Source organism: Monomorium pharaonis, chromosome 8 (genome assembly GCF_013373865.1).
Source record: "Monomorium pharaonis isolate MP-MQ-018 chromosome 8, ASM1337386v2, whole genome shotgun sequence".
Taxonomy (NCBI): domain Eukaryota; kingdom Metazoa; phylum Arthropoda; class Insecta; order Hymenoptera; family Formicidae; genus Monomorium; species Monomorium pharaonis.
In genome coordinates this window covers 6,397,642-6,423,131 of record NC_050474.1, presented here as the reverse complement: position 1 = coordinate 6,423,131, position 25,490 = coordinate 6,397,642, and the positions used below count along the sequence as shown (strand labels likewise).

The 25,490-nt window shown below is 42.3% G+C and overlaps 2 protein-coding genes across 4 annotated transcripts in view; one reads left to right on the top strand and one right to left on the bottom strand.

The window, feature by feature from the left end:
- The window catches only part of LOC105834199, a 62,576-nt gene that overhangs the window by 24,825 nt on the left and 12,261 nt on the right, over positions 1–25,490 (bottom strand). The window contains exon 2 of the mRNA XM_036291556.1: positions 5,866–5,933. The gene's annotated coding sequence lies outside the window, so the exon portion shown is untranslated. The remainder of the gene's footprint in view (positions 1–5,865; positions 5,934–25,490) is intronic.
- LOC118647184 (farnesyl pyrophosphate synthase-like) overlaps positions 22,290–25,490 on the top strand; it is a 43,699-nt gene continuing 40,498 nt past the window's right edge. The window contains exon 1 of one of the 3 annotated variants that reach the window (XM_036291552.1): positions 22,290–22,525. The gene's annotated coding sequence lies outside the window, so the exon portion shown is untranslated. Of the gene's footprint in view, positions 22,562–25,490 lie in introns of all 3 variants that reach the window. The other 2 variants (XM_036291553.1, XM_036291554.1) reach the window with 2 other exon arrangements.

Genomic DNA, 25,490 nt, shown 5'->3' with positions numbered 1-25,490 from the left:
CATCGAGTAATAATTAACGATCTGGTATGCGTTGCGAGTGTAGCTCTATCGATTTTTACTTAACTCCGCACTTTCCAAGCGCGGGCGTGCACGCCCCATCGCGCCATCCACTTAACTCCGAGCCACATTGTAACCAATCGGGGGGGTTCCCAATAAGTGTACACGTCGTTAATTCCGAACTTATTTAAAATCGTAGCGGTACAAACACGAAACTCTACACAAAACGGCCATTAAACAACGCCGATGTCTTCAGCCAACGCGGCCTGTCGCGGATTATTAAACGCATCATTTCCGTTGTGTGGACACGAGAGATAATAACAAATATAAAGTGAATTTCACAAGCTCGCACAAGCGCATTTATCATCTTGGACGTAAACAGAAATAAATAGCGACTTGAATTGTAGAATCCGATGGAATATTGAATGAAAAATGAAAAATTTCAATTTCACGATACGTGTTTACTTCCTCAATTCTATCAATTCTCCCGCTTGCTGCAACCTTTGAGGCTCCGATCCGTGATTCTGCGGTTTTACGCCTCGGATTATTATGCCAATGGGAGAATTTCTCGTGGCCGCGCGCTCAATAAGCACGCCATGCGTGCGTCGCGGTCGTACGCGTTAGCCACGGACGCACGCATACCGACATTTTGCATTTCATCGGTTCGATTAAGCGAATGAAGGCACGAAAGGCGACCGCCGGGGATTAATATATCGAAATTAAATTCTACCCGGAGGGGTAACGTAAAGGGAAGATTAAAAACAGGAATGAACAGCCCGGCGATGCGTGCGTTATTACGAGGGAATCTTGCACGCGCGGGAAAATACTGTTGAGGATGATGTAATAAATTTTCATCGTTCGCGGGGCAAGAACGTAACACGGCCGATGTCTGAAAGTGAAGCGGCTCCGATCCCCGTCTCGTTTTCCGGCTACGCAATAATAAACAATGTTGATACCCCTTCCCGAACGATTGTGTACGCGAGCCGCCGCGACTGACTCACCTGGATGAGATGCACCGTAATGCGAAAACCAATTGCGTAACTCATAATAGCGTGCAATTCGTGCGACAGCGTAATGGAGCCGGCGCAACGAACCGGTAACGTAATGAGATTAACTCTTCATCGCTTGGTTTCGGTCCGTAGAATTGATTTCTGGAGAAAATTAGTCGAGCCGCGTTCGCTCGAGTAAGGGAAACTCGACGCGATTCGTTATATGGAGTAGTTACGCTCTCGTTGTAATCAACTTTGATTCGCGTCGCGTGCATCGGGATTTTACGAGAACTTAAAATGGATTGGCGAGGAAGAAATCTTTGCGCAACCTCGACGGGCAGCGAGAGAGAATATGTCTGTATTAAATTCTTGCCCCCCCCCCCTTCTCTCTCTCTCTCTCTCTCTCGCTCTCTTTGAATTTCTCTTTTTCTCGTGGGCGTTAAAGTTTTTGCGAGCGGTGTTAATATCGCGGATATTCGTCCATATAGTTTGGTACCTGAGAGATGGCGGGAACAAAGAGATGCCTTCTCACATTCCAGATTTTATTGTATGAATAAGTGCCCTTTATGCACTTTATCAAATGCGGTATACCTCGCTTTCACTCAATCTCCTTTACCGCGCGGATGATTCAACAAATGGTTACATTAGGAAATTGCATGTATTATTATGTCAATCATAATAAATTTATAGTGTGTTTAATGCGCAATGCTAGACATTTAAAAAAAAGATTGCAATAAGTTTTACAAATTTTTAAGATGTTTGTATGGTATCGTTATTAGATTGACAATCAGTTTAATTGGCATTATTTCGAGATATTGTTTGCGATTACGTTTCGAGTCCAGCAACTTGTGTTGGTACGTAATTTATGATAGATATGAAAAATGCATTTAATATAAAAGATATAGAAATATTAAACATTAAGATTCGTTTTGACCAAAAATGACAATTCTTCTCATTTCTTGTGAAAACTAAATATTTATGATAAATAATTTTGCACAAATATTCGTTTTATTTTTTTTATTTTTTACTTTTTAAAAATAAATTGCGATAATTGTACAGATAATCATCTATACAAATTATTATTTGCTAATTCCGCGTCAACATTGTCACAGTTTTGACAGTTGCCAAAATTCAATCGCAATGATAATTATTCTCCCAACACAAAGTAAACGCTGCGAGAAAACCAATCAGCATCGTGGAAAACTGTCAACAATAAAATCGGTAACATCTCTTTAAGAGTAGAATATCTTGTATAAATGTATCATAATCTCATTAACGTTCTCTATATATTTTTTATAATTAATATCTTTACTTGTACAGCTTTTTAAAGACCTTAATTAGCGTTTGTGTTATTAAACGCATTAAACATGATTGAACTTACTTAAAAAAATATCTGAAAGCAAAGTAGAGTATTGCCATATCGCCGTACTACTAAAGTACTATGAAGCGATCTCGCAGATATTAATTTCGCGATCGTAATTGGATAAGTATCGAGAATGGGCAGCGACGATAGACATCGATCGTTCGTCGCTCAATTATAAGTTGGGCAATTTTGTAGCGTAGCAGTTTGAATACGCGCGATTTGATTGTCGATTATTGTGCGCGAAACGATCGACCTACTTAACTCGATTCACTTCGATAATACCGATCGACTCGATACGCGATACGAAGGAACGGGAGGAACTCGTTAGATAGTACTTTTGTTAGGCGAGAAAGAGTTCAATTTGGTGGATGAGAAAACTCGAAGAACCGTCTAGGCAAACGCGACAGAACTTTCCGATCGTTGTCAATTATAAGCAGCAGGAAATTTTGTAACGGAGCAGTTTGAATACTTTGAATACGTGCGACTTGCTGATTATCGCGTGCGAAATGATTGACCTGACCGATTTATTTCGACAATTCTGACGAACTCAACGCCCGACACAAAAAGACAGGAGAAACTAGTTAGACAGCACTTGTTAGCCGAAAGAGCGTTCAATTTGGCATTTAAAAGTCAAAGGACCGTCTACGTAAGCGCGACGGAACTTTCCGGTGGAAACATCGACGGCATAGGTCGTCACCAATTGTAAGTAGCGAGAAATTTTGTAGCGTGGCAAATTGAACATGTGCGGCTCGCTGATTAGCGTGTGCGAAGCGGTCGACGCCCGTCTCGATTGGATTTATTTCGGACAATGCCGACCGACTCGACACTTGACATTATAAAGAAATGGGAGGAAGAGAGAGAGACTCGTTAGAGAGTACTTGTTAGATGAAAAAGAGTTCAATTTGGTGGATGATGAAACTCGAAGAACCGTCTACGCGACAGAAACTTTCCGCGTGAAAACTTCGCCGAGAAAAGACGAAAGGTCAAATCCGACGCGTCTTATGAACCGTGAATTGAAACTTTCGTAACTTACTCGAATCTCTTTCGAGAAATTTTTTTTCAGCACTGTTTGCCACATATTAGCTCCTTCGTAATTAATAATCGTTTCTGTTTGAACTTTCTCTTTCACGTATAAAGCAAATATAGTTTAATTAGACGGTTGGGAGATAACAATTTTTTCCTGGAGGGGAATAAAGATCAATTTATAATATTTGTCATTAGCCAAAACTTTTAAAAAGAATTTTGTCAGCGTCATTACAATGTGAGTTATATATTCCCTAAATATTTTTCACTTTAACTTCCATTTGTGTGTTAATCCAAGTCAAAAGAAGAACATTTTATATAACATTGATTTATAGAACTCTCGATTTAAAAAATATAAATACAGATTTATAAATAAAAATATTAAGACATTAAGTCTTTATTTTAATAGTTTTGCTAGAAAAAAAATAAGATAAATCATTTAGATAAAACGATATATAATTTTATTTTTTATCTGGATTAATTCAAATTAAATCTTTATCTAGGATGTAACGTATGTAATTTTTTTAATTATTATCTAAATAGATCTTAAGTTATTTGAAGACAGTGCTGTCAATTTGAGTTGCGCGAAGTCTGCGCAGATGTAAAGCGATTCTCAGGGATTAACAATTTGGAAATCGCGTACTCTAGATATCGCGAGAGCTGCAGTTCGCATGCGGAGAAGATGCGGTATGTAGGTAGACAGATAGATATATAGTCTCTATCTCGGGGAATGTGCGCGCGCTATCAATTCAGGGCTGATGATGCGCTTCCGCCCACGCAGTCTCTTAGTCATTCGACGCAGCTGCCGAATAACAAATAGATGCCACTCCACAAAAATTCACTTCCGCTATCTGGTCGCACGCGTACGCGTCGGCCGCGTTGCATATTGAGCGCCGTTGCGTGCTTCGTGCATAGCGTGATATTTCTCACGTTGTTTTGCAATCAAAACACAAAAAAGCGCTTCGCAAACGTTGTTTCTACACCCGGCATGAAAACCGCAGAGATTTTATGATTCTATTCGTATTTTTTCTACGTCAAATTTAAACCGCTCGGACACAAATGTACATACATATGCGTTACGGTTAAAATTCGAAATTCAAAAGCAGATTTAAAGTTAAAATTAATTCCAGCAAAGCTTTTTTGTCAATATTAGTTTCAACAAATTTATTCCATAAATTACCTAGGTTCTAGCTTTAATTAGTTAAGATTAAGAAATCTTGTTGAAATAATTTTGACTGGTTAAATTGATTTGTAATGAATTTTGTAATTGCAACGTACACGTAATTCAAAAAAATAAATAACATTAAATTTAAAAAAATGTTATTTTATGGAACTGCTATATTTAGGATAACTTGTCGCTGTCGTCGCCTGCGATAAATTCATCATTTTTAACGACCGCGGAGGGTCGTTAAATTCCACCCACGTGTCCTCAACTCACTCACATCGTTAGTCATCCTTATTGGTGCAAGTCAGTACGTGCCATTAGCAGACATTAATCGTTAGGAGCATTTCAAAGCGCGTTCGAATAAATGCATAACTAACTGTAACATGTGTCGCAATTTCAAGATCACTCGGCGGATAATACTACGCGGCCGTTCTAAATTCCGTATACGTTGAGAAATCGCGACGGCATGTTTTATTTATAACGACGATTAAACCGTGGATTCGCCGCGCGACTATCGATGCGATTCGAAAATAAGTACATACTCACATTGTGCTGACGCGTGCGATTTCTTTTAAATAATTTCCTCCCCCGCGTCGAGCCCTCCGTTCGTATTGATTTCTCCCGCGCGTCCGCGAACTCCTCGAAGGAAATTCACCCGTGTTTGAATGAACGATAAATATGCATAATTATCGCGAAGCGATAAAGTCTGTGCCGAATGATTAATTTTATCGATTGACATCAGCAGGTTATATAACTGGGAACGCTGTAAATATCTGTTATCGCTGCTTTAGCAATAAGCTCGCGTGCATTTTAAAACAGATGCGGCCTTCGAAGCGTTAAAGCTATATCGGTATATTTACTGCAGAATAAAAAAGAAAAGGTTGCGAAAAACTTCTTAAAGAGACTTTGGTGAAAATTTCAGAGACGCAATTTTTTTTCATGCAAGAAAAGAAAACTGCGCGACATTTACCGGCGGTATATTTTTGCATATTATAAATAAGATATAGAAAAATTATATCGGCCTGTGTATATAAAAAGGCGGGAAGATCTCGCAAAGTTGTTTCACGGTCTCTAGGAACTACGTCGATTAGAGGAAACGTTTTTACTTTCTTCGTATCAAGAGTCATGCGAAGCGCTTTGTGTCGCGGGTCTCGAGGAAGAAATCCTTTGAGTAACCTTCCGAGTGTAGTAAGGTGGCAACAAGATTCTTTAGCGATATTTGCAAGTCTCGTCCGGTGACAATTACGGAAGATTCCCGCAACAGTATAACAAAAGTTCTTTCCGTGCGAAAAATCACCAACCTCTCGGGAGAATGGGTCTCGTCTTACCTTTCTGACAAAGGTCTGGGAACGGCGATTAGAGTTGTAGACCGAGAATGATGCGTGCTGCAATCGTTCTGCAAACAATAAATTACAATTACAATCTATAGAACCTATTAAAGATGTTTTTGTTGTTTTTAACTTGCATTTCTCAAACAAAAACTAAAAATAAAACTTTTAAAACGTAAATACAAACTAGAAAATGTCTTTTCTTAGAGAAAATGGTAGTTTTTATAATAAACCGCGTTTCAAATTTTGCTTTCTTCGCAAGATAATGAAAACAAGCTTCTGATAAAATAAGACTATTAATCAATAAGGATATAGACAATAATTAACACATTTTCCTTCTCTTTTCTTTAACATGAGCTATTTACAAAAAAAAAAACAAGTTAATGTATGTGAAGATCCCTAGAAGCCTTTCTGTGGAATAAAAATGTCAATGTTTAATGTCAATTTATATTTACAAAACACTTTATGTTGCATGAGATGCAACACGTTAGTACGACACACAAAAATTAAATTATATTTCTTAATGCTGTTTTTTATTCTAATCTATATGGAAAATTATAAATAAAATAGTTTTAATAGTTTTAACAAATATGTAAAATAAGCTGAAATTGTTATATGTAATAAATTGTCAATATAATACTCATTATTGTTTAAAATAATGTCCAATTTGCAAAGAAATCGTGTAAATATAAAACCGTATTTTATTAAATCTGAAAAATTTTTAGCAAATTTTATTTTTAGCAAATTTTATTTAAAAACCCATTAAAAAAAGCTATAATTTTTCAGTTCTTTAATTATCTAAGCAAATTATTTCATCAGTATTAATAAAATGCAATATTTAATTTCCGAAAAATAAGGAAATGTTGCTTTAGGAAACCTATGTTAATATTAGCGACTTCTCTCTACTTTAAATATGTAAAACACAAAACTAATTTATAACATAACGCAGAACGTATAGATAATTTTCTAAAATTTTCTCTCGACACGAGCGAAACACCAGTGGAATGTACTGAAACGAATTTTGCCTCGACGGCGAAAAAGAAAAATATTCGACGACATGGATTGGCCCTAGAGACTCTATCTCTCTTTCTCTCCGAGAGACGTGGCCGTCCATATTTTTACGACACACCTCGTCAACGATACCCGTGCCGTGCGAACGGGAAACAAGGAGTCGTCTGTTCCGAGAAAGTCTGATGTCACGTTTTACCTTCCGCCAAGGTTCCGAGCTGAGGTCGATTCTACTACGTCGCGCAGGAATACCTGCACGGATGATGATGACATAATATATACGTCGCGTCAGACCCGGCGCAATTCATTTCCCGCTGGGATACGCGAATACGAATCGTCTTAATAGACGGCGGCGGCCGCGGCGACTCCGATCGAAAACAATCGGAGGAGGTGGAGGGATTTAATTGACGTAACGCGGACGACATAGCGTCGCTGCATCAGCGAGTTTTTCGAGCGCGTTACGTTGTACACATATTCCAATTAGCGGACACGCAAAGTGCGTCACTATAGATTTATCGCGCGAGAGAGATAACGCGCCACAGGTTGCGAGCGATCACCGCGCTGACGGAACGTTTTTTTTTTTCTTCATTTTCCTTTACATTTGCGCACAACATTGACATGACGTCGCCGCCGTTAAAACTCATCGTCGGACATGCTCGCTCGATTTCCCGTTGGAAATAAAGGTTTCCATCGATCGAAAATTCTTCCATTCTCCTTATTTTACGTTAGAATTTAAATTCGAAGAAGGACGACAAGTATCACCCGAAATAGTTATTTATTCATATTTCACAATGGTCCTTAGATTTTTATTTATTCGAAGAAACGAAATTGAAAGTGGACGCGCCACGCGGGGAGCAGTTTCGGAGCTGTAAAAACGCGCGTTCACGACCGGGCGCACACGGGAGACCTTTAAAGCGAGACGGTGTGTCGGACGACTTCGAGAACTTGCCGATTAGTTCCAGCGTTAAAACAGGTTATCGCCGCGGCTGGAGGAGAGGACCGAGGATGTCGGGACCTTGCTTGCCGTCGCATGACGTCATCCACTGGTATACGGCCAGATTCTTGCCTCACGGTCGTCTCTCTCTCTCCGCGAGGTCTCACCTAACGTTAATAATTCGCGAGGATAATCGAGAATCGAGAATCGGGCTCTCGTTTCATATTAATTTAATAATAATACGAAATAATTGTCCCGCCCGTACATCCTATTCTTGTATGCTTTCAATTTTTACGAATCTCGCTCATTAAACTGCCGACCGATCTCGCTTGTAAATCACCCGTGGCTGTTATTAATCAACGTCATTAGTGCGCGCGAGAAAAATCGCCGCGGGCCTTCACGATTGTTGTTAACAAGATATCGCGTTCAAGCTGACGACATTTCTGACTTCGTGCCCGCGCCAAGGACGGGATTTATGCGCGCGCATTCAAAACCCCCCCGATGACTAATCGGCGCGGGAAAAAGACGCTCGCATAAAGCAATAATCAATTCGTTTCTTACGATCCGAGCGATGAATAATCGCGGCCGGGCGCTTTAAAGCAAATGCACATCGCGCACACGGGCCCCGCTCGTCCGTATAATGCAAGCGCGGCCGCGGTTTAACCACCCTGGAAACACGAGCCGTTGGACAGGACGATCACGTACAACGAACGTGGCTTATCACCCTCTCGGCAAAAGGATAAATAACACGTGCGTGCACACCAAGCTCCGCGATACGCAGCTGACTGGCTGCTGCCGCTCCTGGTCGCGCAGACGAACCGGAGTTGTGTAATGGAAATTTTCAAAGTCTCCTACTCCGGGCGTGATATTGGTTAAAATTTGCCTGCTAATTTTTCAGAGCTTTTATTTCCAGTAAAGTTTCAAGATCTATTAATAAACTTTAGGATAAAATTTAAATTGCGGCAGAATAATCGATGAAAACACACTGGGAACAAAATGATTGCAATTACCATAATTTAATTATAGTTTGTAACCATTTTCCGCGCCAATTCCGATGTAAATTGTAGCTGTGAGTTATTATCACTACGTAAATAGTTAGCGAATGTACGCGGAGAGAATTTTTGTCTTAAAATTTATCCTCAAAATCTGGTAATTGTAGGATAATGTGTTAACTCGAGGAATTTTACTATACTTTTAAGTAAAATTTACTATACTAAAAATATGGTAAATTACCAGATTTTGAGGGTAAATTTTAAGAGAAAATTATCTCTATGCATATTAACGTTATAGTTATATTCATTATAATTATGGCTGCATTTACTACGCAGAAACGTTCGTTTTATTTCAAGTATTCGCATAAAACGTCTTGACATTTCGCACATAAATATTTCAAGTTTTCACAACTTATTAAAAATCTTTCCGCAGTTGGTGGAAGTACAAACACGCAACAAAATTATTATCGCTAGCATTATGAGGGCAATAATTATAAAGATGGGAGCTCCTAACCGTACAATTATTCTGCAATACGTGTAATTACGGTCGCCAAACGCTTTTTCCCTCGGCGCGGCATTTGCGCGGCCCCATTACTCTACCAATTTCCTCATGAAGCTCAGCATTGTTTTCTTTCTCTCGGCTTTTAATTAAAGTTTCCTCGCAACAATAACAAATTTTTTTTAAACGCAGACACTCCGAGAAGCGCGGCAGCCCTCTACGGATTTAATCCGAGAGTATAAGTATACTCGGCCTCCCGCTGGTCGATCTTGCTCAATGACGACTCAGAATCGTGCGAAAGCCGAGGTTACAGGAGTAACCTCGCGGACCTTCCCGTTTGGTCCTTGACGGAGATGAATATTAGAGTCACGCGCGGCCCGTCCGTCGTTTAATACGAGCCGGAGGAGCCTCTGCCGTGACGTGACCGCAAACTTCATCTATCCCCGCGCGTTTTCTGCCATCGCATTTGCGCGGCGGCTATTTTTTCCGCCGGGGTCTCGCCTCGGTCTTGTCCCGAGAGCGATTCCGTCGACGCGCGAGAGAGTGATAGGGACGCGCCCGTAATTGGAGCAGAGCTGCGCGCGCGAAATTCCCACGTCGGCCGTTTTTCAACGTACGTATTCATTGCGCGAGGGGGAGGGAAGGGAATCTTGAGAAAAAAGAACAGGGCAAGGTGAAAGAAAAAAAGAAGAGAGAGAGAGAGAGAGATATACCTCAAGCAATAAATCCCGCGAAGATGAACTCGATTACGGGGAACTTTATGGCCGCGTTGGTTTGTTTCCAGCGAGATAGAACTCGAGGAATTCGTCGTGGGGTGCCAGCACGGCACGGGACGCGTCCCGTTTCCCGGGAGATATGGATCGCGCGTATCTCGTCGGGGCTCGGTAATGGTCCGCGATAAGAAATTTAAAAAAAAAAGAAAAAAAACATGGGAACAGTTATCATGAGCTTCACGGAGATACGATCTCGAATGCGCGCGTCCCGGGACGACCTCCTTGATCGCGGGCGAACGAGACGGACTCGCGTAATTGTGCGGAGTCGTTGGAAAGCACCTTTTGTCAGGTGCGAGCATCTTCGCGGGGTGCTTCAAGTAGAAACTAGCCCGAGCTCCCGGCCGTTTAACCAACGGGATTTGCGTAATTATTTCACTTATTACTCCCAGTTCCTCCTAGCTGATAAAGTCAACGAGCGAGCGAGCTTTAATTAAGTTGGAATTTATTATATTTCAGTCTATTTAAATTTAATTGAAAGTCGAGAAGAACTACAGAAATAAGGGGGAAAAAAAGTAATCCCCATCGTCAGTTGCGCGATGATAAATTATAAACAACATATTGACATATTTACATTTTAAGTGGACATAAAACCGTACTCCGTAACTGTTGTTTGTAATTGCGAGTCTAAATTAATAGTAAATTATAAGCTGCATAATAAAGAGAGGAGTGCAGCCGGAAAAAGGCAGTTACAACGTTAATTAAAAAAAAAAAAAAACTTGCGAGGGGAGAGAAAAACGGGCAAAAGCGGCGACCGCCGCCGGCCAGTTGGCGCACAGCGTAGCCCGATGCAGTCGTGTGTCTGTGACGCAAGTGCATCCAGCATCATCTGCTCCCATGCGGTTAACCCAACCGGATATGGCACAGACCCCTAGAGGTTAAGAGACATTAATGGGCTAATAGGGACGCTAATGATTCATTAGCCGGCACGTGAATGTCGACTAACTTTCCGCGACAGTCGTCCACGTCAACCGCAATGTCAACATCCGATAGCGGGGGAGGTCAAAGCCCCCTGGAAATTTCTATTTTCGGGCGCGCTATCACGCGAATTGTGAAAAGCGACCCGCGTTAGAAGAGAAATCAATAATTGACGGGAAATGATTCGTCGGTTTTAAACGCAGTTATGAATGGCGCGCGCATACCCAATTGATTGCGACCGATTCATGAAAAATTCCATTAAAGTGATACAAAACAATACGTTAATATAAGAATTCCACTGTAAAAATAATGTTTCCTTTGTCGACTCAATTGACAAAATTTTATTATTAAGTTGAAAACAATCAGTAAAGCAATATCATAAGTGTGTTTAATAATTTTTTATTCAATTAATAAAATTAATAAAATTGTACCAAGTTCGGATTGACAAACGAAAAACCTTATTTTAAGTGTATTATCACTGGCGACAACGGAAATAATTCTTCCATATTCGTCCATTCCGTTGTACGCCCAACAGATGAATTTGCCTTCATCAAATAATGACACGATATTACTTCGGAATATGAAAAATGAAACTTCTATCATTGCAATGGGAACTGATAAGATATTCAGCAGATTGGTTCCAATCGTTTTCCATCGACCTTCCTTAAACGGAGAGGCACGGCCAGTCAAATGAAATATTAATTTCCTTCTGTCACGCGCGATTTTCCACGAATCGCGTCGAGGCGACCTCGGCTCGATAATACAATGACTCAATAATACAATGATTCATTCTATAAGTTTATTTCGTATTCCTGGTGTCTCGTGTCGTGCAATTTTTTTTTTATTCGTGGGTGAGTCGCGGAAAAGGCTTTTAATGCCTGTGTGTGCACATTAACGGCGCGATATTTATCAAGAAGCGCGTTTCTTGCGCGCGACTCGCGCGCCTGCAACCGGTCGGGCCGCAAATTGCAGATCCCGAGACCCTGTTCGAGCCCGAGAGCCTTCCCACTCGATCTTCCTGTTTCGCGAAGGAGGTTTCAGGGTCTTGACACCTGACACGTTACCTAAAAGGAACGCGTGGACCTCCGCTCCCCGTGACGGAGACAGGGGAAACCGCCGCCGCCGCGCCGTGCCGTGGGCATTTTTTCCCACCGTGACCGCGCGTAGAATTTTTATCACCTACATAAGTGCATTCTTGACGAATGCATTCTTGTGCGCGGCCCCGCCGCACGTACGAGTCCGGCGGCTCTGTAGCTCGTAAAAGATTATGACACGCCGCTGAGGATGTCATTCGATGCGTTTCCTGGATGCGTCACGTTTGACCTTCGTGCGCGCTTTTATGATTTCGATCGCGGACAGATGTTGCGCCGGATAGAAATCATCGCGGAGAAGCATCGCTCGTCAACAGCATTAATTTAAAGCCTGGCATTCGCCAGGAATCATCGCATCCGCCGTCATCGAGATTCGCTTTAGCGTCAGGATCACCGACAGACGCAATTATCCTTAAACATGAACACCGCGACTCGTAATTATCCGTTACTAGTAATTGAACAAAAATGAACGGCTTCAAATTGCATCCTTCCAAATAAAATAATAACTGAGGTACAAGCGTTTATTTTCCCGGAAAGTGTTATAATAATACGTAATAGCATAAATCAATGCCGACACTTTTGATCATCGAAGGAGGATCCTTTATATCGAACGTTAATATCAAATTAAAACTGTATTCTATTTAACAGTCGTTTATGTATAAGCAAGAAATTGTAATTTAATCTTTCTTAATAAATTTGATCTTAAATTTTTGCCAAATTTTATATTTTTATTTCAATATTATTCAATATTATTTTTAAAGATATTTTTATTCGATATTTTATTGTTGAATAATAAAAGTATATTTTTTTGTTAAAACTATACAAAATTGTTCGAGTTGTCTGCCTAACGCTATTTAAGTCTTATTTCAATATTTATCTTGATGAACGAATGTTTGTTAAAGTGTACTTTTTTCTACACTATTTTTTATAGAAAAATTGTTATCGGACTACGATTCTGACCGCTATTTACTTTTTACACCGTCGCAACAATATTCCATAGTCGATTGAAGTTTTGCTTTGTCCATTCGTCGCCTGTGATCCAATCATATCGATCGTCGACACATTCGAGTTTCGACACTCTATCGACACGCTTTGAATTCTCGTCGCGCTATTATCTTTTGTTTAACATGTACGGCACATACCTTGGGGCGCGCGCCAAAACGATTTGGGCACATCGAGCATCGAGTTTAGACTTTGTTACGTCTGATCGGAAAAAAACGACCGATGCTGGATATCTGCTAAAAAACAGTTGGAGCGCGGAGCGAGGAAAAAAATCGCGTGGCGAGTTATTCACGCGTGATACGTTTGTAAAAAAAAAATTCATTACGTCACATAATATCTTTTTCGTGCACGGCGCACACCTCGCGGCACAGAAACGGTTTGAACACATCGAGGACCGAGTGAATATTTAACTTTGTAACGTCCGATCGAAAAATTAACGATGCTGATATTCGCCCAAAAACAGTCAGAGCGCGGAGCCAGAAAAATTCGTTTGGCGGCACGCGCGAACCGCTTGTAAGTAAAAGAGTTTATTACGTCACGTACTCTGGAAGAAATAGTTTTCCTAAAATACAGTTATAGCCCACTTTGGGGCTCACGATTGAGTAATCAAATTATTTGGATTGCTCGTGATTCTAATTTTACGTTTATTTTTTTTTTTTCAAATTAAACCTGTATTAACTAAAAATTGCAATTAGCTATTCTATTTCAAAGATTTTTAAATTATACTTGCCAAATCCCTCAATTAATTCCGTCAATGTCCAGTTACGCAAAAATGCCCCTTATTTTCATGCCACAACGAAGAGCAACGGCTGCATATCGAGTCTTATCCAAATAAAATATCGTTACGTCCGCAAGAAGGTGATCCGCGCGGAACTCTATCGCAAGGAATAATCCGTGGAATTTTCTTCGCGAAAGTAACCGCAGTACTTTATCGCACACGAATGCAATTCACTTTTCACATACGTGAAATTATATTCCTGTGCTGAAAACTGAGGCGGAAAGCCAGGCGTATGAAATCGATATTTGCCGGCCCTCAAATTCTCGTTTTCGCTCGGCCGAAAAATCCGCTGTGCAAACTGAACTTCAACTTCACGGGGAGGAGAGAGAGAGGGAGGGGCCAGGGAAGGGTGCGTTCACATTTGACATTTGAATGACGGCGACCCAATTATTCCTGCAACTCCTCTTTTCTCCTTGTCTGATGATGTGCCTGGACCACCACCCGCGTGACTTTCGAGAACGAGAACGAGGAGGCGCGCGCGTCTCTCTCTCTCTCTCGCGTGCCTGGGAAGAAGAAGTCGTCTCTTTGAAGTTCCCCACGGAAAGTGGAACTCGGTAGATCTTCTGTCGCGGGAGAGACGACCGACATGCTTTCTCGGCCGCGGCCGACTACTACTACCTGCCGCTGCGCGAAATGACACGCGAATACAAGTTGGTAGCTCTTTTAGCGTGTCCGACCACCACCGGAGGGCTGGTAGGGAATTCGCGTTACACCGCGGTCTCTTCCGCCGTGACGACGAACGGCGGGGGAAATCGGGAGCACGGGGACGCATTAGATTACAATAACGATTCTTTTCTTAATTTTACCTCATAAACTTACATTTATCCAATTAGCCCTGGGGAAGGGGGGGGAAATGTTTCGCGGCGCTCGCGGCAATGCGAATCGGTGAACGGGCGGAACTCGCGCGCTACATTCTTCGCGTACAAATTAACAGCATCGCTTGGGACTCGCGTGCACGTAATTGTCACTGTCACGGATCACGCATGCCGGAACGGTTACCACCGAGCGAGTTCCCTCGGACAGATCGGGGTTCCCGAATTTCACCTGCCTGAGATAAGAATGTGGAGCAACGCGCCGACGACGACGACGACGTGGTCGAGTGGGAGTAAACCTGTTCCCGTACGTCTGGGTGGAATGTCTCTCGGGTGCAGGGAAGAAAAGGAAGCCGCGGGGGCCGCCGGTGGATCTCACCCTGTCACGGCTGAAAAATGCGGGGAACGCGCCGGGGAATTACGTTGACGTTGATCGCCCGAACTGGGACGCGGCTGGAAAACTTGGGCGGGTTCCACTCACCTAATCCCTCCCATGGCTGATAACCGCGATATTGCGAGAGTAACCGTCGGACTTTTCAATTTCGCCGTACCGTTAGGCGATCGTCCCGATTAAACGTATATAGATGTACGGATATATTGTACGTCGCGACGCGCGTGCTTCTTCCCCGCGCGATCGAGGCGGAAAATTGGCGATCCATTCTACTTCTGGTAGATTTATCTCGGGGACAATGGAATGATCGCTCGCCTGAGAATCACCCAATTTCTGTTAATGCGGGATGTTTATGTTTGTTGATCCCACCGTGACTTAACTTGCACTAACTCGCACTAAAAATCTGGGTTATCTAACTTCGGAGATTCGCTCTTCCTTTTGTGTACCTTGCCCCCGCGGTATATATAAAACGGACAGAGCAAACTTAGTTAACTAAGTTCAGACTTAGGATCTTGGAGTAACAGGCTTTAGTGTAGCTGCACCTGCCTATCTGTAACACGGATTAGCGCAGCTAGTTTGCTTCTAGGATTTCCCGGATAAATATAACGCGTAATATTTTCTAAATTATAGAAAACTATTACTTGTTTTAAATATTATTGATTTTCTATGAAATATGTTATTAGCACTATTCAAAGAAATATTTATTTGAATTTAGTATTTTTTTCTGTCAGTGTACATTGCCTTAAAAAAACATGTTTACTTTAAATAAAATTCAAACCCGGGATTTTCGAATTTAAATTACGATTTTCTGCCTTGTGCTGTGTTATTTTTTTCAATGACAAATGTATTATATATATTTATATACTGTTCATTCATACTACAACAGTAGTGCATCAATCAATTACCATGTTGCATGATAAAATTATTGCAGGCAAGTCAGAGAAAATCACATTTTTCGAAGTACAATATTGTACTACGATTTCCGAAATAAATTTTATAAAAAAATTGTCTCTTAATAATTTCTACTATCAATTACAACGTTAGAACAAAGGTTAATCTCCCGAGCGTTTTTGCTTTCAATAACTTACGTTGCGTCGCGATTCTTCCACGTATATCTCGCGTATTTTCGTGTATTTCTCACCGTCGTACGAAAGAAGTGGTCGTACTTGTTTGGGAACGCCGAAATCGATACTCATTAATTTCATTTATCGGACCGCGCGAATCTACCGCGTGGCGGCATTGCCTCGAAAACCGGTTCAATTTCGCGCCGATTAATCATGCACGCGGTGCGCACGGCGCGTTTCAGCTTCACTCGTACGGTTATTCTTCGTACGAACTCGAGAGAAGAGGAGAAAGAGGAAGCGAGTATAGGCCGCGCCTAAGGAGAAGGAAGTTTGAGAGGAATTCCAGGCGAAAAATGCATTTCACGCCGAACGTCTCGCTCTCTCTCTTTCTCTCTCTCTCTTTGCGTATCCTCTTTTGCATGCTTCTAAAAAGGATGACAAAAATGAGCGCATAATAGACGCAGGGCTTGCAGACGCGGGAATTCTGCTGGCAGCGCACAATTTTTAATGTGCACGTGGGCGCAAAGTGCACGACGTGTAATATATAAATGGCACTTTTTAACGCACCGAATTTGAGAAATGGAATTCCAAGGAGCGATTCTCGAATCTCTATTGATTGGTTAAAATATTAAATTTTACGTTTTTTTATATTTATAAAATATTAAACCATGTAATAAAATATTAAACCTATGTAAATATTAAACCATTAATCTCGATTAAATTAAATTGCAATATTTAATTTATTAATAGTTTTTTAATAATAGAGTATTTTCGAACAGCACGGAGTTTAATTCTGATCAATTAAAGCAAGGCTGTAATATCGGATTATTGAATTCGACTGGCTTTAAAATTTATAAAGGCAGAAGTGTGAATATGTCAGGGAATTAAAAAATGGCAGTTCGCTGTCAATGTTGAAATGACAGTCGCGAACAATTGCGTTTTTCGGCCTTGTACTATTGCGCGCGATACTCTTTCCAGTAATTGCATGTAATTGCTGGGCGAAAGGGAACGTTCAATAATTCTACACCTCGATCGAGCCGTGCAAAGTTCGCGTTTTATTGCACAGAATTTTCAAAAACAACACATGCGTAGTATTTGCTTCAAATTGAATTAAAATAATTACATTCCGAACATGTGTAAGATCAAAATAAAAAAGTTAAATAAATAACAAGTATACATATGTACATCTTTCATGAAACAAGATTTTAATAATTTTATTAACCAAGCATATATGAAAATAAATATTTTTACATACAGTCGTAGAATAAGACCTTTTATAATTAGAGGTCTATTGAATTCAAATTATTCTTCTCTCAATTATTCCTTTCACCGCGTAATTGCTTTCGGCCATAATGTTCAGAAGCGACGAAAGTTGTAATAGCATCGGTTTGATTGATACGCATCGAAGTAGCCGCTTTCAATTGGTACGGTTGATAACTTTCACACTTAATTACAAATCCCCCACTTAATTACGATCGAAGACGTCAGCAGCTCGTTGACCCGTCCCGGGACTCGTGCGCCGCGCACCGCTACCAACATCTATCGATTTCTCGGAGGGGAGGGAAACCAGCAGACCGGAAGTGGACTCTCCCGTGCGCGCTCAAGGAGATGCACACGGTAATTAATGGAATCGCTTTTGATAGCGCGATTTATTTTCGCGGATTTGCCCCTTACATCTTCTCGCGCCTCCGCAAGTTACGTATTAATGAGACAACGGATGAGTCCTCTCGAATTTTCCCCGGACCCGCTTTGTACACCGTAAGTGCTCAAAGTCAGCGACATGATAACCGAACGAGACGGTTCCATAAGGGCTCATTTCACAAGCCGTTGAACCATAAATTGTCCCGATCGCTTCTCCTTCGACGGTACGACGGATACCCGTAAAGAGAATCTCCTTGATCCGACAACGGGCGATTCAATAGGTCGCTTCGTCAAAAGAAAAAAAAAAGGTCAACCAAGCGGTCTCGCAGTCGGCGATCGGGAGAAAGGCGAATCTCTCTCTCTCCGCCTGTCGCACATAAATCTTCATTTCGGCGATCGGGAGGGAAGTCGAACTCTCCGAGAGAGACACACCGTGACCCCGCGTCCGGTCGCGATTTTCGTACACTTCGATACATCGCGTGGCCGAAGGCGCGAAGAAGGCAAAGAGGTTCCTTCCGATCCCGTTCCTCTCTCATGCGCGCTGGAAGGCAAAAGGACCGCAGGGAGAGAGAGAGAGAGAGAGAGAGAATCGCGGCGCGAGGGGCGAAGAGGAGAGGCGGAGAAGAGGAGAAAAGATCGGTCAACGAACCAACTGACCATACAACTGGGTCCTGGTGTGTGCGTGTGACACACCTCACCTCGCACGTCCCCTCAGCTTTCCTCCGTATTACTTCTCGGTGAATTTTTGCATACCGGTCACGGCACCTGAATTTAAACACGTCGGTCCGTCTCTCTTTCTCTTTGTCTCTCTCTCTTGCGCCCTCCCTCCCCCCCCCCCTCTCTCTCTCTCCGGACACGGGAGAAGAAAGTAGCCGATACACGATCAGGTGCGCGCGCGTGATCGTTCCCGTGTTCTTCAGCAGAATAATACAGTAACACTGTGTGTACAGAGAGTATAACGTGCTACTAGCAAACTCGATGATCAATCATTTACGCGTCGTGAAGAAGGAAAATTCGCGCCTCAGCTCTCGTTTAGTTCCGAAGGATATTTCTGTTCGGGCTGACGATGATGACTACGCTTGTTTCAACGACGGTCGTATAACCGTCGCAACGGAACGGAATATAAGCGAGGGAGGCCGTAATTTCACTTGCGCTTAACGTCGCACTTCTGTAATTAATTAATTAATTAGTTAATCGACGCGCGCGTTGCTCGCGCCGCGGGAAAGTCGGCGCCTCAGCAGCCCCCCGGCTCCGCGGGTCCTCATCGCGAGGATTTATCGTCGTCACGGTTAAACCAGATTGATAAATATATTTATTATTATTCAGCTAATGACAATAAATAACGTACAAATTAACGGTTCACCTATTCGCTTCGTTAAACCTTCCTGTTCCTAATTTCTCGTTTATCTCGTTTCCGTTTTCTTACGCCATGCAGTTCCTTTTCCGCTCCGTTTTTTCCTCACTTTTTAAGCTCACGTAAAATTTCTCTTTTTCTACCCACAGCCATATTATGAATGTAACATTTATCTTTCTTTTGCAGTCTGACTTTTCTTTTGAAACTGACGGAATTTGGATTTCAGAAAAAGGAAATACATGCATAGCTTGCAAAGTAAATCTACCCAGATGGATATACTTCGATTTCCTTTGAACCAAAATTCTTTCCCTTCTTGATCACAAGTTCCCTTCTTGGTTCTTTCAATTTTTATTTATAAATAGAATAACAATATATAAGATGAAATGTATTGCAAGATATAAGAGTTTTCATAATAGAAAATCTAAAAAAAACTCGTATATCTTATATTACATTTTATCTTACACAAATATAATTCTATTCATAGATATTTTTTGTAATTGTACATTTGTTCCAAGTTTGAAGACAAAAACGAAATCTACTTATTAATTCGAACGCGGGATACTTATTGAAAGAGAGAGCCGCTCGTAAGTCTAGTTTTCACTGTTATCTCTTGACGTTGTGACAACGCGCTACATTTCTAACATCCTTTTCATCTGCTTCTTTTTAATAATTGATATTATAATCTATAATCCCCCACATTAACACAAATAAATGTTACACCAAAACGAACGGTTCTTTTCTTCATCACCCCGCGCTCGAAGATAATACTTGCGAGACTCGCGACGCCCGGATGAGCCAAACTGCTGGAGAAGTTCGGTCGAAACCTAGAAGCTGAATTTCACAAATTGACCACGCGCCGCGTAGACTGTAGCAGCCGGCTCTGCGAAACAATGTCGCACAATAGAATCAAATTGAATGTCGCGATTCCATCGGTTAACTTGCTAAGCTATTTCAAGTACCTACGTGTTTCGCGAGTTTCGGCCCCGCGAGGGGTTAAATCCGGATTGCGGATAGATCATGTCCCCCCCCCTCACCCCCGAAGTTCCTCGATTTGTCGGCTACCGAAAGACCATAAACCGCCCATACGGACACACCGGTGTCTGGTGTTCACGCACGATCGCACGCAAGAGAGATAATCGCGGTTCGCGTGGCATTCGAAGGCGCGGTATCGGCGATACCCCTTGACACAGTTTTCCGCGTGATGTATTTCTTTTTTTTTTCCCCTCTCTCGCTCTTTTTTCACTTCTCGACTTATAATCACACGGCGGGTGATTTCGAGCTGCCGCAGCTATCAATTTTCCCGCGGCGCGGCTCTATCCATCCGCGAAGCGGCGAAAGCCGAAAAAAAAAAGGGGAGAAGAGTCGCGATTAGCGATTTCTACGTGCACCTCCGGCGACTTTCTACGGCGCGAATCTACCGGGCGTCGAATCATGCCCAGTCACGTTAGCGCGACTCCGCTTAATTGGATCCTAACGAGACGGGTCCTGCTCCGTCGCGCGGCGCGTATGATGAACTCGCGAACAGGAGCGGATTGGAAGACGGTAGCGACGCGTGAGCTGCCACAAATTACGACTCGCTGCAATTTGAACGCGCCGGAGTCGTTGATGGAACTCTCGCAAATCTTCCAACGCGGTCGTCGTCGGCAAATCTCCTCCTCTTTTTCCTCTTCGCTTCTTCGCCTGCTAATCTCTCGCGCGAGAGTCTCGAGGGCATCGAGGCATTTTCTTCTTCCGTGCGAACTCGTCGCGTAACGGCCCCTTCGTTCGACTATAGAAGTGTACGCACAATGACCGATCAGCCGACCGATTATCCCAAGCCGATTAGAGCCGAGCGTGATGTGCATTCACCGATTTTTTTAATCGGCCGGCGAATCCGTCGAGACGCGAACAGGGGGATCGATCGCGCGCGGCGCGCATCGTTTAACCTTTAAGCACGTGCGCGTAACCGAGATTTCTATTTCCTACTTAAATGTTATCTGATTACCAGTCACCTGTGCAGGCTTTGCCGTCTAACAATGCGAATGCACCTGGTGGAAGAAGCGCCGAGTTGGGTAACGACGAGCTATGCCAGTTATTTTATCCCCCGACTTACCATACGTCAACGCTGTATAAGTCGAGTTTTAGTATGCGATTAGGCTCAATTTAGCAATGCTGAGCACCGATCGATTAATTTACTTGTTAATTAAACCAATCGACTAAACATTTTAATCTCTCTCGTAATTAATGCAAGCAATTAGTAGAACGGTCGCGAAACGATTTTGTATAATTAATCGTTTGATTGAAGGAAATTGTAAGCATTTATGATAGGCATAATTACAATTGATTTAATCAATTATTGAGAGAAGTCAAACATTGTTAATTAAAGAAGAATTTACCATTAATAACTTTTATGAACTTAATGAATGTGTGTGACGTGACGCGTCCGGTCGCGCTCGTCACAAGGGCGTAAGTCCGACCGAGGGGGTCGGTTTGGGGCTCCTCCTCGCCGAGTCGAGGGGGACGCGACTTTGTTTTACGTTTGTTTCTTTTCTTTTCTAGTTTCCGCGTTACCGTGTCAGATTAATTAGGGTTTAGGACTAAAGGCGCCGAGTGAAGGCTTAATTTTATTGTACCACGAACGGAGGAGGAGCAGCCATCGGGGGGAAAAGTATCGCGAGCAGTCGACAGTAGGCGAGGTGCCCCGCAAAGAGTTTCCCCGCCGAGCCGTGCGACGAGCCCGGCTGATTGTTACCGCCCTGAGCCGCAAGGATACCGTCGCCGTAAGGATACCGTGGCTGAAATTTACCGCGTGGCAACATGAGGGATTCCTGAGAGGAATCGCGCCACCGGGCTGCAGACCGGGGGAGCGACCGTCAAACTGTCAACCGCCCGCCACGCAGATCGGTACGGCCACGGCATGGCCAGCCGGGCCGACCGAAAATGGCAGAGCAATAGCACTCGCAACGGCGGAAGTCATCACGCGCGGACGACGAGGCAGGGCCACCGCACAAACTCTTCCATAACGCGTTACGTTACGTTAAGTACTCCATACGAACCTAAGTTGTACTTAAAATTTAACTCAAATCAACGCACAAAGAAATCCTTAACGTAAGAACTTAAGAACTTACGTTAAAAGTTTCTTTGTGCGTTGATGTAAGTTTAATTTTAAGTACGAACTTAGGTTAATGGAGCACTTAACGTAACGTAACGTGTTACGAAAAAGCTTGTGCGGTGGCTCTTACGAAAAAGCTTGTGCGGTAGCTCGCAGTTGGAGAGGCGAGGCGGCGCGGCGGCTCGAGCCGGTCGGCGCGGGACCGGGGCTCCTCACTGTTCGGCAAGCCGTGACTGCGTGTACTTGGCAGAGGACGAGCCCCAGATACCGCGACAGTTACCGAAGACCTCAGGGACCAGGACTCCGTTCATTATTGTAAGGCCAGCACTCGGCAGCCATCGATTAAGTAAGGTTCGGAAAAAGGCGGTCAACCCTCGTGCGGGACCGGATATCGGATACCGTTTCGACTGGTGACTTCGGTTATTCGAATCCGATACCGTTAGTGATATTGTTGTGTAAGGTAACTCGAAGTAAAGAGTAGAGTTTTGTGGCCGCACGAGGGCTCGGACCGACCGGCCCCGACTGATTGATACCGCGAGTACGTCCCTCTCGGACTACGCCGGAGCCGACAGTCCTAGGATTAGAATCGTTGTTACCGCGACTTGTTTCCGCCATTATTAATTTTGCCATTGTTCGAGCGGAGAGCCTCGTCGGCCTCCCGCCGCGTATTATCAATTCTGTCTTTTCCACATTTTTGTGTCTATAATTCGTTTCTGTCTCTATCACAGTAATATCCATGAATTAATCGTGTGCAGACGCATTGAGTAAGCTCCTTGCAGCATTGTTACCGTTTTCACTCAGAAAAGAAATATAAAATGTTCTTTTATTGTTTAATAAGTGAGTACCGAATCTTTATACGACCTACCTCGATCCGACTTCTCCACGCTTTCCGCCTCACTAAGAACCACGCCACTCTACTGTCTCGAGTAAACGAGCTACCGGCACTTGTAACGCTTTCTAGTTAGTTACCGTATTATCGTTGATTATTGTGTGGCGCGAGAAGTCGCGCCTGGCGCCCAACAATTTAGCGTATTGGGAAGTTACCGTTCTTGCAAGTTACCGCTATCGTATCGAGAGCCATCTCGATCGATATTGGGGGATACCGTATGCAAGCTGCTGATACCGTATCGAGAGCATTCTCGAGAAATATTGAGGCTACCGTTCTCATAAACTATCGCACCTAACTAGAAAAGCGTTACTCATTACCGTATAAACAGAGATTCCCGTTTAATTGGGCGTAGCCCCCTCGGACCTGGCGTTCCCGGGGGAAAGCACGTCGCATGTGTTTGCCATGTGGAAGAGATATTTGCTTTGTTTATTATATTAATCGACGCTAGACTACAAATATAATTGAAGTATTACGACGCACCGAAACAGAAATTTATCCTATCCTCATAAGCGTTCACCAAGTTCGAAGCACTTGCGAGCACTGAGTGGCAAACTTACCGAGCGCACAGTCGCTAATAGAGCAACAGTGAATAGTGTCGGACAAAGTGGTAATAATTGAAATAATTTGAAACAATTACATACAATTTGTTAACACGTGCTTTAAGTGATTCATTAAAACTTTAATTTAATGTTTAAAATCTAAAAGGTTTCCATTGTTTACTACAACCAAAAACTATACTTTTAGTCGTAATTAATCGATCGGTTTTACCCAACACTGCAATCGGGAATCGAAAACGCGCGTCGATTTTTTGTTTTATCGTAGATTTGAAAGAGTCGGCCGCAACGCACGGAAAAGAATCAAGGAAACCGGAAACGCGCTAAAGTTATTTCAGAGAAGAAGAATGCGAGAAAGAGCGAAGTGAACTCGATCAACGAAACCTGGCCGACAGTGTCGATATCGGGCGCGAAACGTTAGAAGGGAAACGTTTTACTTTACGTCATCGTCAGCTCGAACGTTAGCCCGCTATCTCGCGGCTCCGTGTATTTGAGGCTCTATGGCGGTATCGTTTTCCGCCAGTGAAATATACGTCGGGTATATCGACACCGGTTACCATCGCGCGGGTCCGCCGAGCTTACATCTGTCATCAATACCTCGAATTTACGACAAGAAATGACGTGTCGCAACGCGAAGAAGAAAATACGTGTCCATCGATAAAACTCGGCGAACCGAGCTACCCCATTGATTCGAATTTTTTTTTTCTCTCTTATGTTTTTCCTTCTTTATTAATTTTTCTCTCGTTTTGTGACGCAACGTCTGAAAAAAAGAGCTTGTTACATACGAAGCGCAAGACTGAGAATAAACTAAATTATTATTTCCGGCACCATATATTTCCTGTTTTGCCGTAATCGAAATTGCAAATGGCCGTAATAGTGCTCCGTCGTAATTACGGTCGGAGTTACGAGACAATATTTTTTGCTAGATAGACGAGAGAGTCTTCTTGCGTCGCACGTCAAGTGGCAATTGCTTCCGTAGGGATGACTGATCCCCACGGTCATTTGGACGGAGCTCGCTACTACGGAAACATTTACACATAAATTCATATACTTTCGCAGAAAAGTTAAATCGAGGCAAAACACAAGTCTAGTTTAAGAAGATTAAATGTAAAAATAAGAAAAAGTAGAAGATTAATACACACATTTGATATGTCAAAACTTGGAAATGCTTGCGATTTTCTCGCATTTTGTGAAAAGTATAAAAACATAAAAAAAGTCTTAAATTATATGACAAAACCTTTTCTCTTTCCTTTTCGTAAAATCTTTAGTTCCGAAGTTAAAAAACATTTTATGAATGAGTTCTTATACAAAAAATTTGATGTTGCAAAAAAACTTTATATTAATTTTTTTGAAAAGAATATTAAAAAGCTTATTTTTATGTAATATGCTTTTATATTAAATTTTGTTGGATAATATTTTTTAACTTCAAAGTAAAATAAAAAATATTGAAAAAAATATCAATTTTTAATTTTATGCAAATTAAACAAAAAGTCGTTAAAACAAAATTAAAACCTAGTTCGAGAGTTCCATTTTTTTTTTAAACTCCTCTACAATTCTTTTTCACAATTTTTTCGTGAAGTTGCAAAAAAATCGCAAGCGTTTTAGAACATTTGATCTGCCGTATAGATAAAGCTCATTTTTAAAGCGCAGTTTTCTGAAGAAAAGTTACGCAAGTAAATAAGTTATTGCCAAAGAGATCCTCGTGACGCGAGGAGAAGAGCACTTGAAAAAAGAGAAAAACACTTGCACGTTATTTGCAATTATACTCGCTGACTTTGCTCGAATTTCTGAATTTATCCCCGCGGCCTCGTTCCGGCCATTAGATAAAACCGAAAGA